We start from the raw sequence: 18,964 nt of genomic DNA on the forward strand, positions 1-18,964 counted from the left end.
AATGAAAAGGCCCAGCACCAACATGATATCCCTAGATATTGGAGTGTGTTTCCATGCAATTGGCTAAGGGAATGTTATCACAGCTGTTCCACATGCAATCAGCTAGGGGAGGGCTGCAATTTGTGCAGAAGCCATCAGCTGATCATGAGCATCACTTAAAATATACATGCTGCTGCCTAAGTAAAGCAGGCGTAAGTCTCCACATCCACCAGAGAGGGAGTGAGAGATGCAGACAGAGGCAAAACCTAAGCATGTTTGTGTCACACACCTACCAGTACAGAGTATCAAACCCCTGATAACTATGTAGTGATATCACATGTCTATGCGGTTATTGGATGTGCCACATAGGTTACATGTTGAGGACCCCTCCAAACGTATATGTGATGGTGAGTGACATCTGCAACAGTGATATGGTAGCTATACGGTAGTTGTAGTACACGTGCATGTCCACATGAACAGGTGTCAGCATCAACACAGCCACACTCTCACAGAGATGCACACACATTGATATACTTGGCAGGGCCAGGAATACAACTCATCACTAGTGAGATTGCCACAACACAGGACTGTGCAGCTATCACATACACCACAGGGGTCATATGGAGGTTATGTGGGCAAAGTGTATGTGGAGGTGCCTGACATCAGACAGTATGCTTCAGTATGCCAGTGGGGGCTGTAGTGAGTGTGAATGCGGTCATAGGCATCATACAACACACACACAGACACGGGGTGCCAGTACTGACATGCATGGGTTCATTGCTTCACGGGTGTGTAATGGTTAACTGTGCCAGATGGCTATACAAGGCTAGGTGATGGGTATACCTTGGCATCAGGCCACATGACAATGGTCTGCATCGTGGCTCAGGTGTGTAGTGTCTGGATTTGCCCACACAGGTGGGTATTGTATTCACTATCCAGTCAACTGGGTAACTATTGCGAGGGGCTAATGCTGTGCATTGCTTGCCATGTATGTGTTCCTCAGTCCATGACATGGGCAGTGTCTGGGATGGGCACACCACCCACATGCATGTACAGTGACATGTGGAACTGTACCTGGGGTGTCTGGCCCATGTTGTGTACACAGATTGTTATCATTGGATGTGCTAGTCCTGGCCTCATGTGGCGGGAACTGTTATTGGACAGCTGGTTGGCTCTGCACCTACATTGATAGCATGATACCAGTATATATACCACTTTATTTTTATGCTTAGTGCTAGAGAATTTAATGTGTTTGGAAACTGTAGTAGGCTATTTTTATTGTGTGTGAAACAAATTAATATTTATTGACCTGCATTTATTTATGTATTTAAAGTTATACTTAACTATTTATATCACAAAATTTAATACGGATTTCACGTATTATAATCTATTGGACCCTCATGGGTTAAAATAGTTTACTAACTGACCAGCCAATGGAATGTATTTCAACACTATTTAAATGATGGAAGTATGGTAAAGCAGATGATTCTGATGAAGTCTCCATCTTAGGAGATGAAAGTGCTAAATCTGTTTTTATTTTGCTTGGTTCATAATAAAAGTTTGTGTATGTAACTTGGTTATCGCTTTTTGGAGTATACACATTTGATAGGGAGGACAGCCTTTACTGGTACCTTACAGCATTTTTTCTTCAAGGTTGTTGATGGTGACTGCATTTGTGATTACTATGATACCAGTATTCCCTGGTGTCAGTGGCATCTGTCCATACAGGGCATGTTTTTCAGGAATGGTATGTCCTTTGTGGGTCACATTTGATGGCACCACAGGTGTTGCATGTATCCAGTGGGTAACATAGGGAAGGTGCACTGTCGGCATGTATGTGCCTATTGGACATATGGACAGGGTGCCATGCCCTCTGTAGCCCACTGCAATCACACCATGGTTACTATCAGTCGGCAGTATGCAGGGTACTACTAACATAGCGGTTGTTGCCTAGGCAAGTGTGTGTGTGTATGAGACATGGGTTGAGAGTGTTCTCTGGGTAATACAAGGGTTGCTAACTTTGTTTGCCTTGCCTGGATGTCACGTGCAGGGGTATGGATTTGCACCCCAGCCTTTCAGCTATTTCACATCTGTTATCCCTGTATGGTACACATTGTGATATCTACTAGGGCTACCATATAAGAAATTTGCAAAACCCGCTCCACATTGAGTCCAGTTATTACACACTCACAATCACCTCCACACAGGATATGAATGACAAGCACACACCACACACACACTCACTCACACACACACACACACACACACACACACACACACACACACACACACACACACACACACACACACACACACACACACACACACCTGTCATCTCTGATTTAGAACTAGTTTATTACACTACAGCACTATGCACTGTATTACTCTACACCACTATGCAGTTATAGGATGCACCATGGGGATTTACTGGAGTACTCCTTCCCCAAATGTGTATTTCACAGTGAATGACATCAGCAGCCTTGCCAAAGTAGGGCATTTGAATTGTAGTGTGTTTGACTAGCCTAAAAAGCATTGTTCTATACACACATACACACACACACACACACACACACACACACACACACACACACGCACACACACACACGCACACACGCACACACACACACACACACACACACACACACACACACACACACACACACAGAGTTGCTGTGTTTGGAATTAGAACTCCTACCTATTTTATCACACTACAGCAGTATGCAGTTATAGGATGTGCCATGGAGATTAGTGGGATACACCTTTCCCAAAGTTGTATTTCAAAGTGGATGACCTCAGCAGGCTTGTCATAGCAGGGCTATGGGGAGGGCAGTGTGTGTGCATGGGCCATAACCCATTCATCTAAAGGTTGACACACCACATGCGGACACACACAGGGTTATATTCCACAGGTATGTGTTTACAGCTGCTAGATGACTACTTCCTTGTACAGTCATGTTGCACAGCTAGCACGAGCACCACATAGTCTGTAATGCTGATGGATACCAGTGACTAATATCTACAGTGAGTGACATTTACACCTCATGTGGTTGGCGCCATTTGGCTGTGTGCTGGGTGGGACAGGCCTCATAATGGATAGCTCCTTGTCACAGTCACTCTCTTCCATACATCTATGTACATCTAATTTGGCTTATTATAGTGTGTTGTCCTTGGATATATGTCTGTATTCCTATCCACTGTGTGTGAAAAGCATGGCTGGTGCATACTGAGGTGTGTAGGCACTAACATTTGCAAATGCCAGATATGTATGGTCCACTGTTGTTTGCAGACACAGGCTTCATTTGTTTAAGTGTGTGAGCATGCCTACTATACTATGACCTTTCAGAATGTTGTTGTCTGACATTGCCTTCATTTCTCTAAGTGTATGGGCATGCCCAGTATGCCCTTCTGTATTGAATGTGTGGATCAATTCCAGGTAGTTAGTACTCCAGTGCAGACCTTTGTGTTGTACATCTACAGGTAGCAAACTGTTTCTGCAGGGTATCCATCGATCATTTGACAATATGGGGACAAAGTGTGCAAAGGATAGTGTGTACTGTAGGTAATTGTGTCTGTGCTGCTTCAGCTGCATTTTGTTGGCAGAGATATTCAGATGTGTACTATTATACACTGTGATGTTTCTGTCCTCATGTACTGTCAAGTGGACATGCTTGCTCACAGTACTGTCTTGCAGGACAAGAGAGACTGCAGCTCTGTCCGGTATTGTTGGCAGACACCTAAGTATTCATGGTAAGTTATGCCATTCTGGAGCGGGAGCTGCAGACACTTGCTGCTGGGTCTGTGTATCCTGTTCAGCACCTTGGTACAGTGCTGGCAGAGGATCCCATACTTGTATATCCATTAACATGACAATATGGCCTTATCTTGCTGTGGCAATGCCTCGCAGCTGTACAGATTTGGACAGGTAACCCAGAGGCAGGGGCCATAGGTCAAGACATCACCCCTATTGTGGTGTATGGCAGGTGTGTAGCCACCCATTTATGTGTTTGCAGCCAGGGAAAGTGTGTGAACACAACTTGGTGTCAGCCTCTGCACATTCTATGCTGCCCATGCTCCCATCCCCCCTCTGTTATCCTAACCTATTCCATACATTATACATACATTATCTGATACTTTCCCTAAGGGTATCACCCCATCACAGGTGTGTGTTACTGTTGGTCCACAGTTCATGAAGTGGGACATGGTGGACATGTTACTGCAGTTTGTCCACATGGCCTTTCATATGGCTTATGTGGAGTGTGTTATGTTGTTATTTGGGTGTCCGTGGCATAACATGCATTGGCAGTACGTGTGAGACATATGCCTTTGACAGAGGCCTGTGGGTCATTAGGTGTTGCTGCGAGCCAGATATGGCAGGCCTTTGCATTCTCTCATTCCTACAGTCTCAGACCACCATACAGTGTATTCCCCTCGGGTGACAGGATAGGTGTGATAGGTGTTCATGCCAATACCTTCTATCAGACTTGATCAGGTGGTATGGATGCTGCCTACAGCTAAGGACACACCTGCATGGAACACCAGCACTGCATATTGCATTCTTCCGCTATTGTCATATACAGGTGGGGTCATATTGTACCCATTCCCCACAGCAGGGATATGACCAGAGAGGTACCCGTGGGTGGTGTTTGTGTAAGCTGGGTGCGTCTGTGCTATGGACACTTCTTGCATCTGACACACAGATATGCATGGGGCATTCCAGTTATGCTGGCATGTGCAGGCACATCAGCTGTCTCCCAATACATCAGTCCTACCTCCTTTGTGATCTGCAAGTGTTCAGGCAGACATCACCAGTATCCCCTACTACAGGGCCAGATAATGTGATGCATACCTGCATGTACAATTCCAAGGGTGTCTCCATTTCACAGTGACACAATATATACTGTATGTCTTGGGTACATTCCCCTCTGTAGTGCTTGTATATCTAGCCCAACAGCCATGCCACGTCAGTCTTTCAGATGGTGACACATATTGCCACCATACACTTACAATGGCTTATTGTTAGCATGTGTTATACTGGTGGGAATTGTCTTTGGCACTCCAGTTGTGAGGGCTTGTCCCTGTCATCAGCAGTAGTGGGCAATGGCCACCAGGTCTTACCTCAACATGCATACATACTGACCACCCTTACACAATATGAAACACATACCAACCTAACACACACAGACCTGCATATTGTGCAAAGGCTACAACCTATCCTGCTACCTTAGCCACCTCTGGGGATCTGTGCTCCACTGGTATTATATCTACACATATATGTTACTTCATTTCTACACAGGATTGGGGGGGCACACCTGACTGTTACTACATTTCTACACTGGATTGGGGGAAGGGGCACACCTGACTGTTTCTACATGTCTACATATGAGTGGGGGAGGGGGCACACCTGACTGTTACTACATTTCTACATAGGATTGTGGGGACACACACCAGACTGCTTCTCCATTTCTACACAGAAATGGGGGACTCACCTGACTGTTACTGCATTCCTATGCTGGATTAAGGAAAAAAGGGGCACACCTGACTGTTTCTACATGTCTACATAGGAGTGGAGGGGCACACCTGACTGTTACTACACTTCTACATAAGATTGTGGGGGAGTACACCTGACTGTTTCTACATTTCTACACAGGATAGGGGGGCTCACCTGATTGTTACTACATTTCTATGCTGGATTGGGGGAAGGGGCACATCTGACTGTTTCTACATGTCTACACAAGATTGGAGGGGACACCTGACTGTTTCTACATTTCTACATAGGATGGGGGCACACCTGGCACTTGTACACATTTGCTATGGCTGTACTGGTATGTCAGGTACTCCATTTCATTCTGTATTTTAACCTATCATGCTGACTAGAGGCATATCAGTGAACTACAGGTCTTAGCTTTGGTTAATGTACATATTAGTGTCTGTCTTCCTACCCTTTGGAACTAACATCCCACTGCCTAACCTGTTGTAGTCTGTCTGTGTAGGCTTGGAGGGAGGTTACCCATAGGCATCATTCAGAGGCCAAAGCACAGCCTCTTTTTGTATTTGCCTACACCTGTCCTGCTGGCCTAGTCTATTGTTGGGTATGCAAACCTCCCTGACTGGCATGTGTGAGTCATATAGACACACATGTCGCCCAGCACATTTCTTGCAGTGGGTTTTGTCGTCCTGTGTAGCACTGGCTACTATGGTGACTCCAGTATTTGTTACAGATCTCATGGTGCCACTATGGGTGTCTACTATCTGCTGGCGTGCCATTCAGCCACCCAATTCCCTTGCATGCTGACATCCATGCCATAGATACAGATAGCAACACATTCTACTCCATTCAGCAATCAGTAGGTCGATTGACTTACCTTGTGGGTGTGCCAGTATTGAGATTGGTGCTGGAGGGCTGCCTATGTCAGATACACATAGTACACTCCCTATGCATGGTTGAGCACAGGTAGTGTCATGTTTGGCATCCCTATTACTGTATGTGTGAGTCAGAAAGAGAGTTGTCATTCCCTGGGTTCCTACTGTGTCAGTGTATGTGCTATGCATTGCCTCTTTGCCAAGCCCAGGGCATACTGTGCATGCCTCCATCTGCCTACTGGGGCAGGCTCAGGTTGTTTCTCCTCTGATTCACTCTGTGCTTGTGCAGGCCTTGTTAATGGTGGGGGGCTGTGTGGCCCTGCCCCATGCTGTTCCTGCTGCAGCTGTTTCCGCAGGATCATATTGTGTAGCATAACACATACCATAACAATTTGAGTACATGTAGCTGATGAGTACTGCAATGCTCCACCAGATGTGTCCAGGCACCGGAACCATGACTTGAGCATCCCAAACACATGCTCTATTATACGTCTGGTCTGTGTGTGTGCCTCATTATGGCATTCTTGTTCAGGTGTGTGTGCATTTCTGATGGGTGTCATCAGCCACGGCTCCAGTGCGTAACCAGCACCCCCCACTAGGTGACCATAAGGGATGTCCCCATTGGCAAACATCTGATACAGCATCATCAGATGACAGATGTGGGAATTGTGATAGCTTCCAGGGCAGCCAGCACACACATTCATTATAATGCCCTGGGCATCACACATGACCTGGTAGTTGATGGAGGTAAAGCCCTTGCGGTTGATGTAGACCCTACCCTGATCACCGGGTGGTGCTTTGATGCATATGTGCATGCAGTCTATAGCACCCACTACCTCAGGGTATTCTGCTATTTGTTGGAAGAGATGCATATTGCTGGCCAACACCTCACGGGTGTTGAGGAAGTACACATGCTCACTGGCATGTGCTGACATGGCATCCAGGAACTAGTGGAATACTCTGGATGCTGATGCCTGTGACATCCCCATAATATCCCCAGTTGAGCTTTGGGAGGTACCTGTGGCTAGTATTCCTAGGCCTACATATACCTTGGTATCCACTGGGATGGATCCACTCTGTTAATTTGGTGTGTCAGGCATGGCTGGCACAGCTCAACAATTTGCTGTAGGAGGTCCCTGTCCACCCTATAGTGCTCCACTATCTACAGCTCATGTAGCTCATGGTAGGTTTCCCTGGGTCTGTACACTCTTCTCCATCTCCTCCCTATGGGTTGGTTGACAGCATTCACATCCTCACTACCCTCAGTCTCTTCCACATGTTGTTGTATGATACCTGCTTCAGTGCATATCATTTTGTTGTTTTGGTTGTTAAAAGTTCCCCGCTTGTATACACCGGTGGTGTAGAGTATGGGAAAAACAGAGGGGAAGGTGTTTGCATAGTTTATAGTAGTGTTCTGGGCTGGGCTGGTCTGCTGCCTGTGTAATTGGCTGACTCTGATACATTTCACCTGCCAGCTATGCTAGTTCTTCTAGATTACTTTCCTACTGCTGTTTTCCCTTCTCATTGCCTTCCTGTTTAAGCCCAGGGGTATGCCGTGCAAACACAGTGCTCAAATGTGCACAGAGCTGCTATTTACTGGTTTACTTTTTATTTTCTTTAAAACACGGTGTGCGGCATGCACACTCACTTAGGCAATGTAAAGATTGCTAGGCAGACTCAGACACACACCCTTGCCTAGCTGTGCTAAGCTAGGAGCAAACCTGAGCCACAGGACTCCAATCCACTTATAGTATGCCTGACACACACCCCTATGATGTCAGTTAACTCCTAGGTTTGCACCAAGCTATTCCTGCTCTTACACTGTTGGGAGTTGACTAGCATGCAGGGGAAATTTGGGATTCACTATCATTCCCCTCATTTGCATAGGATTGCCTGCTAATGCATAGTTACATGGCCCACACTGAGCCTCCCCCCTTAGCAACCACTATTCAGTGGCTATGTTGTCTTCTGCCTGCCAATGGGTATAATGGCAGAATAGTTATTTTAGTTAGAATGCTTATTTTAGTTTTATTTTCTTATTTTTCCCCGATCCCATTTGTGTGCCACTGCCCTATGCTTAAACAGCCGAGATCGGCTAAAAAAAAAAAAAGTAGATTTTTTTTTTCTATTCAAGTGTTTTCCATGCCAATGGTCTTATACCTGGCCATTGGCATGCTTTTTACATGATATCAACTATTTATTTGGAGCTGTTATGGCTTCATTTTGTAATTCGCAGAAATGTACTCCGTTACTGGCGGAGTACATTTCTTCAGATTACACTAGTCCTGCCCATCCAGTTTCCAGCTTCCTGGATCACAAATTCACCTCATTTGCATGGCTTTAGGTCCATAGGTTCATAGGTAGGAACTGGGCTATCTGCCCGAAGGCATATATTAGGTCAGTCACGTTGTGCAGTATTCACCGCCCCTTTGGTTAGTTCCCTAGGCCCTTGATCTAGCAGCTAGTACCCTTGGCCCCTATCTAGTAGAGCTGTTGGTATGATCCCTGGTGTGAACTTTCTGTTACCTATCCACTCGTCAAGGTTCCTCTTAAAGAGTGATAGTGAGGGCCTCTGTTTTATGTAGATCGGGACCTTGTTCCATAGCAAGGGACGTCTTTGCGAAGGGAATCTATCCCTCCAGCATGTTCTATTCATTGTTGTGCTGAAGTTTATATCCCTAGAGCGTGTAGCTCAAGTAGATTTGGTTTTGCTAAGATGGAGCATGTTCAACAGTTCTGGGTTGGACATGGCTCTGTATGTTAGACAGAGATCGCCTCTGAGAAGGCGGTATGCAACAGGGAAAAACTTTAGTTTTTTTTCAGTCGTGCTGCATAGGGTAACTGTTTGAGACCAGTAATCCTCTTAGTGAGATGCCTAGCCAGGTACATTCCAATTGGTGCATTGCACTCAATAATGGGTCTGATGGGGGCGTGGCCAAGGATGAACACAGGATAGCAGCAGATTTCTTCAGCTCCACCAATTTCATTACATTGACAGGAATTAATTACTTAAAAAAATAATTCTTGAAGTAATTTTCTTTCTACATATGTTTGTTTTATATAGTTCTTGAACTATATCTAAAAAAGAAAGGAAATCTTAATAATATTCCTGTCAGAAATTACTTTGGAAATTTTCCTGTCAGTTTATCAGTCTGAAATGAGTTCCAGTAAGACAAATTCTCAAGACTCCAGCATCAAGAAAGAACTTCAGTCTCTGATAATTATAGTCCAGCAACTTACTGCTAAGATGGATAAAATGGATACTAAAATAGACACTTTCATAGAAAAAACTACAAAACAAATAGACTTGTTACATATGGACCTGCAACAACAGAAGATCCAGATGACAGGCATAGAAGAAGCTGTGAATGACATGGAGAATAGAATACAAGAAGAGGAAATCAACATTGAGTTTCTGCTGAAACAAAATACACATTTACAAACAAAGCTGGATGACCTGGAAAATAGATCTAGGCGCAATAACATTAGGATTTTGGACTGCCAGAAAATATTGAAGGTAACAATATTACTTCTTTTTAACAACATGGCTCCTAAAACTTTAGATTTACCAGAAGCATTCTCTTTTGGTATCGAAGAGCACATATATCTATAGCTAATACTAACTCTAACAAAAACTATCCTAGATCAGTTATAGTTAGATTTCTATCATCTTTGATAAAGAGATGGTTCTTAAATCTGCTTGGGCTAAAGCTCCTGTTAAGATTAATGAAACAACTGTGCTTTTGACAATGACTATTCTTCCATGGTATTAGCTAAAAGAAAAGTTCTCCTGCCACTAATAAGGGGGCTTAAAATAGAACAGTTTAAAACATACCTTCTGTTTCCTGCCAAGCTTAAAATCTTCCTTCCTGATGGTCCTAACATTTTCGATGTCTTAGACTCTGCTTTACTGTTTATCAAAAAATAAGATTTTGGAAAAATAGAAGAAATGGAATGGGCTAGTCCTTCGCTAAAGAGACTGGCAACTGAAACTTCGTGGAAGACTTCAGAGAAGAAGAAGAGACTAAAAACAAATGATTTGTACTATGTTTTTTTTCTCTCTCATCATTTTATTTTATTATTAATCTTTTTAAATATAGTTCCTGCATTTCCAAGAAGCAACAAATATTTTGAAAAAGATTTAATCAAAGTTATTCTCTGTGTGCAAAGAAATGTTTTGTTTCATAACTAGTCAAAATATCTGGAGATTTAATGGCAAGCTGTGATTTAACTTGTTTCTCTTTCTGAAGAGGAAAAATAAGGTCAGTAATTTGATACATTTTTTTTCCTTTAAAAGTTTATATGTTCTTCAAATGCTATTCCTAATTATACTTTCTTGATTATACTGCTTATGCTTGTTTGTAAATAATCTGTCATGCTTTAACCAATAATAATTAGAACTAAATAATAGTAAATAATATGTTTTATTTTTAACTCTATTAATATAAACAGTAAGTAACATTCTATTGTATATACTTCTTATAGCTTTCTCTTACATTTTTTTTTATTTCTGCCTTACACCCTTTTGCTTTCTACTCTCTTTTCTTTTCTTTATTAATATATAGAAATGCTTTTGATCATATAGACACAGTAAATAATAAGATTTGCATAGGAGTTGAGTTGGGACAAAAATGTTGAGTTTTGTTTCTTATTAATAATTTTGGGCTTGATTTCACTTACATAGAGTCTGTAATAATCTGTAGAATGCATTGTGAAGGTTTTGTCATGTTTAGATGCATTTACACTGCTAAATGAATGTTTGTCACTAGTTTTTAATAAGTTTCCCACCAAAATGTTAAGAGAGACAATCTGGGATGTGGGCTGTCTCATGCACAGTGTCCACGAGCTACTTCAAAAGCTTCAACTCTCAGAATTCTCACAGAGAAGCTGAAAGCAGCTGGTCTCACCTTTGACCTAGATATCACACTGACACATCACAGATACAGGAATGACACTACCTAATTATACTTTCTTGATTACACTCCTTATGCTTGTTTGTAAATAATCTGTCATGCTTTAACTAATAATAATTAGAACTAAATAATAGTAAATAATATGTTTTATTTTTAACTCTATTAATATAAACAGTAAGTAATATTCTATTGTATATACTTCTTATAGCTTTCTCTTACATTTTTTTATTTCTGCCTTACACCCTTTTACTTTCTACTCTCTTTTCTTTTCTTTATTAATATATAGAAATACTTTTGATCATATAGACACAGTAAATAATAAGATTCGCATAGGAGTTGAGTTGGGACAAAAATGTTGAGTTTTGTTACTTATTAATAATTTTGGGCTTGATTTCACTTACATAGAGTCTGTAATAACCTGTAGAATGCATTGTGAAGGTTTTGTCATGTTTAGATGCATTTACACTGCTAAATGAATGTTTGTCACTAGTTTTTAATAAGTTTCCCGCCAAAATGTTAAGAGAGACAATCTGGGATGTGGGCTGTCTCATGCACAGTGTCCATGAGCTACTTCAAAAGCTTTAACTCTCAGAATTCTCACAGAGAAGCTGAAAGCAGCTGGTCTCACCTTTGACCTAGATATCACACTGACACATCACAGATACAGGAATAGCAGATTAATAATATGTGTTAAAAACCTATGTCCGAAACATATACGTTACTATAACTCATTTAATTCATCTGATTGACAAGCATAAATAATTTTATAACTCTATACTGGAAGAAATTGTCATGTGATATATTTTAAAGCAGTAGTATAGCATGTTTGTAAAATCTGGTTACTAAAATGTGTTTGCTGTGCATTATTTTGTATAAAGCAGGCAGATTTATTGAAGGGACAGCAATGTAAGATGGTGCTCAGTAAAGATACAACTCAGTGAGATCAGATATATATATATATATATATATATATGTATGTGTGTGTGTGTTTGTGTGTGTGTGTGTGTGTGTGTGTGTGTGTGTGTGTGTGTGTGTGTGTGTGTGTGTGTGTGTGTGTGTGTTTGTATGTGTGTGTATGTGCATGTGTATGTGTGTGTGTGTGTGTGTGTGTGTGTATGTGTGTGTGTATGCATGTGTATATATATATATATATATATATATATATATATATATGTATATGTGTATATGTGTGTGTATGTGTGTATGTATGTATATATATATATGTGTGTGTGTGTGTGTGTGTGTGTGTGTGTGTGTGTATGTGTGTGTATGTAGATATGTATATAAATGTTTCTGAGAATCTGCTTAACTATGAAGTATGATTTATAACAATTTCTATGAATACAATATTTTATTCTATTGGCAATAATGAGTTTGAGTAAATGCTCATATACAAGCAATTCAAGGTTTTTTGGAAGCTGTTAACTGTATTTACATGACAGAAAATAGATGCATCCTAATATATGTAATGTCTGAATCATATTAGCCAAAGTTTTTGATTTAAATGAATGTTAGAACTTATTTTTCTCTCCTCTTGATTTCTAACATCAAGATTATTTGAATGCTATTTGCATACAAGTGTTTTATATTACATGGATGTATATAGTAGTATGAACAGTTTTTAAAAAAAAAAAAAAAAAAAAGGTTTATTTTAGTTTATATGATGCTGTTTTACCAAATGTGTAGTCTTGTCTTGCTAGATAATTGAATTGAAAACTGTTAACTTCAGTTAAATATAACTAGTATTAAATTGATAAGGTGGTAGCTGACGTACTGCTGCTTAGGGTAGGGGGTTAACTTGAGTGGTAAATACTACTGTAAGTTGGAGTTTACAACTCCAGGCTGGATGCAAGGTTTAATCCTTACATTATTTTCACTTGTTCATTGTTATTTGTATATAGTTTTGACATCCACAATATATTTTGTACATTCATTGTCACTACAAACAAAATTGAATCCTATACGAAATCCCATAAGAGATTCAATAAATACAGCTATATTTAAAGGTACACCTAAAGGAGGAGATGTAACATTACTTATCTTGTTATTTGTTATTTTGATTATAAGATTCTTAAGTTTTAAAAATGCCAAATGACATCTTTAAAAGGAATTTATTTAAACATTAATGGATTGAATAATCCATGTAAAAGGGCAAGCCTAATAAGATACATTAATTTACATAAGGCCAACTTAGTCTTCCTACAAGAAACCCGTCTCTTGAAAAAAGATATTGATAAACTAGCCACAAACAAATATACAGTATTGGTTAGTTCAGAGCACACTCAGAAAAAAGAGGAGTGGCTATTTTATGGAATAAAAGTATGCCCATTCCTGAAACCATTAAGTCTTATCAGAATGACAAAGGAATGTTTTGTATGGTTACAATACAAATTAATGGGAAGACTTACACTTTAATTAATGTATATTGGATACCTGGAATTGGTATTAATACAGTGAAACATCATCTTGATAAGATCATATCATTCTCTATAGGAGATATTATTTTAGCTGGTGGCTTTAATTGTATACTACATGAAAGTGATACTACCACTATAGGAAAGAGAAGAATTACATCTAATGCAAAACATTTAAAGGATTTTGCTAATTCTTATCATTTGAATGATATTAATAATCAGATAGATTCAAAATCATTACCATACACCTTTTTTCTAACAGATACAAAACTTATTCAAAATAGATAGGGTCTTTATTTCTAACCAGATGGTAACAGATTTAATTAATTCCAAAATCATTTCATGTCCTATATCTGATCATAATTCAATTGTTTTTGAATTCATGATAAAAATACTCATAATGTTCAGATCAAAAGGATACCAGCATACTTAACTCAACTAAAAGACTATAAAGAATATATACTTTCAGAAGTAAAACATTTTTTAGACATAAATAACACTCCTGAAGTCTCCATTGTTTATGTTTGGGATGCCTTAAAATCATATCTATATGGACAAAGTATCAGATGGTATAATAATAAAAGGAAATCTTGGGATAAGGAATTGTTAGATATTCAAAGTAAATTAGACTCTTATAAACATAATAATAAAGAAAATATTATGGACAAGAAAGTTATTGAAGAAATAAACAAACTAAATGAGAAATACAAAGAAATTTTAACTCATAAAGTTAAAATAACTTTAGAGAAATACAAGTTTTTGTCTTATTCAATAAGCCCCAAATACTTACAAAGACTTAAAAATAAAACAAAAAGGTTGAATAAACAAAACCATATCAAAGAAATCTTTCCTCTAAGGAAAAAGAAGAATGTTTCTAGTATACCAGAAATACTAGATGAATTTAGAAATCACTTTCACAAAATTAACCATAATAATATTAACATGGAACCTAAAGATAAAATAAAGGAGTTTATAACCACAAATATGAATAAAAAGCTTAATAAACAACAGATTAAACTATTGGACAAGAGTATTTCATATACAGAAGTTATTACACAAATAAATACGCTTAAATCAAACAAAGCACCGGGTAATGATGGTATTATACCAGAGATATATAAAATCCTTTCTAAAAATACATATTCATTAATACATAAGGTTTTTATTTTGGCCCAAACTGAGTTAATAACCCCCCCCCCCCATCTTGGCAATATACATTTATTTCGCCAATTTTAAAACCTAATAAAGATCCAACTAGATGTTCTTCATATCGGCCCATCTCATTACTTAATGTTGATTATAAAATGTTTATGAATATCTTTGCTGATAGATTGAAGACAATCATTCCTGGCATTATAGATATAGATCAGACAGGCTTCATTGTAAATAGAAATACTTTTGATAATATAAGAAGAACTTTAACATTAATAGATTTTGCAAATAGGAAAAAGAAAGATTTAACACTTATTAGTCTTGATATTAGTTCAGCATTTGATTCAGTAAGTTGGGACTATCTGTTTACCTTAATGAAGTGCACAAACTTCTCGGATGCATTTGTAAATCTAATTGAACATTTATACAAAGGAACGTTGGCTTATATTAAGGTAGGAACATATGTTTCACAAAAATACCCATTCTTAAAGGTACAAAACAAGGATGTCCACTTTCTCCACTATTATTCACTTTAGTAATGGAGCCTTGAGCTAATTTGATCAGAAACAGTACTGACATAGAGGGTTTTGAAATAGATGAAAATACAACATCCAAAATTCAACTTTTTGCAGATGATGTTCTAATTACATCAGCAGGATCTAATTCTTCTATACAGTCTCTATTTGATAACATGATGAATTTTAAAAGTATTTCTGGTTTAATATTCAATGAAGAAAAAACTAAAATACTACCTATATATACACGAAAAAATATTCTCATTAGTGATTTTACTAAATATGTACCTAATTCAGGTCAGATAACTTATTTAGGTATAATACTATCTAAAGATATTAAATCTATTATATATAATAATTGTAATACCTGTTTTCTTAATATACAAAATCTTTTTAATACCTGAAATAATATGTGTTTTACTATGGAGGAGAGACTTACAATTATTAAAATGATAATATTCCCCAAGATTGTATACTTAATATAATCAATAATACTTCCACCTACAAAAATAATTATCAAGAAACTGAACACACTAATGTTAAATTTCTTATGGGCACCTAATAGACCTAGGATTGCATTAAAGAAACATACTAATAGCTGGTCTCAAGGGGGTATTTCTTTTCCAGACTTTAATTTATATACTATCTCTTCTATTGTAAAAGTTATTACTTTATTAATAGATCAGTCATATGTCACAAAATGGAAAGATTATTGTGAGCTAATTAGTATACACTTCATGAAAATCTCCTTAACACATAAAAATATGATTGTAAATAACTCCATGTTATGGTTACTAATGGAATTTTGTACTTCACATATTACACCTAAACATATGGTTTGTTACCCATTAAATATTATTATTAGTTATCGTAACTTTATATTCATGCACCCTAAGTATAGGGAATGGAATTTTATTGTATTTCCTATAATGTATACTCAGGGTATGCTTTTGTCATCTACTTCTGAAGGAACTCATTTAGCTATAGATAATGATCTAAAGTACTGGTATCAGTTGATATCTGATAATAAAGTTAAAAATCTAGATTTCTTAAAACAAGAATTTGATCTAAGAGAAACTTGCTGGTTAGAGGTTCAGACCTTTAGACAACATCTCATTAATAAAATAGATTTAATGTCTATAACTGTTAAAGAATCTATTCCAACACTGATTGATTACTTGATATTAAATTTACAACATAAAGTTTCTGATAAAGGTAAACTTTCATATATACATAAAGTTATCAGACAAGAAACTTTTACAGTGTAGATTCATACTGGAATTATTTCACTTCTATTAATGGGGACCCACCAAATCAACAAGATAAACAATATATATTGGAATCTGCTTATAGAACTACGGCTTCCATTGTCTGGAGACGTTATACATGGAAATTTTACATAGATCTTTTTATACACCTTTGATGATGAATAAAATAAATAATAAAGATAATCTATGTAAGAGATGTAATGTAGAAATTAATGCTGACTGGGCTCATATGTTTTATGACTGTATAAAATTGAAAGAATACTGGAAGTCAATTAATGAATTTTTGCAGGCTCTTTTTACAGATATTTTCATTATTTCTAAATCTCTTATATTATTCAACACACCTGTACCTCAAGGTGTTAAAAAGGTTAAGCTTCCCTTGTTATGGTCTATTCTAGCAGTGGCTAGGAAAATAATAACTAGAAATTGGATTTCAGATACACCTCCTTCGTTCAATGAATTTAAAAATGTTATGAATATAGTGTGCCATATGGAAATAAACACAATTAGGACTAGAACAAACAGAAAAACATCTTATTTTATTGTTTGGGATAATTTACATAATTTGTTAAAAAAATTTTAATTTCAATAGCATGGTATTTTAGTTTAATTAATTGATCTGATTGTAGTGGATGTCTTTGTAAATACTTTAGTTGTTTTGTTGAATATTATAATAATACCTATTTTTAATTACTTGTATAAAATTGTTATGATATTTCTCTTATATGTTAAAACAATAAACCTGTTTTGAAAAAAAAAAATAATGGGTCTGATGAGAGAAGAGTAGAGGGGCACCACTACATCCTTAGATCTTGATGCGAACCCTTTCATTATCAGATGGGTCACATAAAAGGATTTTCTAACCACCTTGGCAACATGGTTATCAAAGGAAAGCTGACTATCTACTTGGGTCCCTAGATCCCTTATTACTTCTTCAGATTTCAGGGGGTTACCTCCTATGTGGTAGTTCGCGGGTACTCTGTTTTTTCCAAAGGGGATTACTACACATTTTTTAGCATTTAGCTTGAGACCATGGCTTTGACACCATGCATCAGTCTCATTAAGGCCCTTCTGGAGGATATCCATGTCAGCCAGAGACTATTATAGCACCCAGTTTGCAGTCGTCTGCAAACTTGGTCAGCCACAGCCCTTCAGTGCTTGCCTGTACTTCTGAGAAGTATATGCCAAACAGGAGGGGCCCCAGGACAGAGCCCTGAGGCACACTGCTCATTACTGGTCTGGATTTGGACATAGATCCCACTACTCTTACTTTGTGGGATCTGTCTGAGAGCCAGTTTGCGATCCATCTTGTGACATAAGGGTTTATGCCCAGGTTGGTGAGTTTATCAATAATACACAAATGGGGAATGATGTCAAATGCTTTAACAAGGTCAAGGTAAGCCATGTGTACCTCCTTTCCCTTATCTATAGCCTGAGTAACTGTCTCAAAGAAGTCTATCCGGTTCAGGAGGCATGATCTGCCCTTGATGAAGCCGGACTGTGTTGGATCAAGTGTTTGGAGGTTCCCAATCTCTCCATTTATGAGTGCCATAATGATTCGCTCCATTGCCTTACAGATCAGACTGGTCAGGCTTATTGGTCGGTAGTTCCCAGGGTTGGTTGTGGGCCCACCCTTGTGCAGCGGAACCACCATTGCTGTGCGCCATTCTATGGGCACATATCCTGTCAAGAGGCTGAGACTGAACAGGGTATTCAGATGCGGGGTTAATTCATTTTGAAGCTCACGTATGACACAGCCCGGGACACCATCTGGTCTCATGGAGGCATTGTTTTTAGCTTTAGATAGAACCTTATTAACCAACATATCAGTAATAATTGGAATTACACAATCCCCTGGAATAGTAATAGGCCCTGTAGGTGGTGGAGGGGGGGGAGAAATTTGCACTGAACCTGTCAGCCAAGATGTTGGCAATGTCAGTGGGGTCAGTGTATTTTGTTCCATTTTGTACTAGCTCAGAACAGACCTGAGTGTTGCCATTTAGGTTTTTGACGTAACCATAAAAGGCCTTATGGTTATCCTTGGCATCCTTGGCAACTTTCTTTTCAAAATTGGCTTTAGTTAGGGCCCTCAGTTTCTTACTAATGCTGATCAGGGATGATTTTTCTACTTGAGATTTGGCCTTTTTTTGTATAAGTCTCCTCCTTTTATTGTATAGTTTGCTTATGGCTGGGGTCCACCAGACTGGTTTCTTCTTGCTTGAGGAAGGAGTCTTGGTTTTATTTGGGATAGCATGGTCCATGCAATCCTGAAGATGTATACAAAGTGCCTTGGTGTAGGATTCTGCATTCTGGATATCATTATCCTTCTGCAAGGGAATAGTGAAGCTTTCCACTTCTGATGC

This window comes from Protopterus annectens, chromosome 7.part0 (assembly GCF_019279795.1).
Source record: "Protopterus annectens isolate FY-2018-M chromosome 7.part0, PAN1.0, whole genome shotgun sequence".
Taxonomy (NCBI): domain Eukaryota; kingdom Metazoa; phylum Chordata; order Ceratodontiformes; family Protopteridae; genus Protopterus; species Protopterus annectens.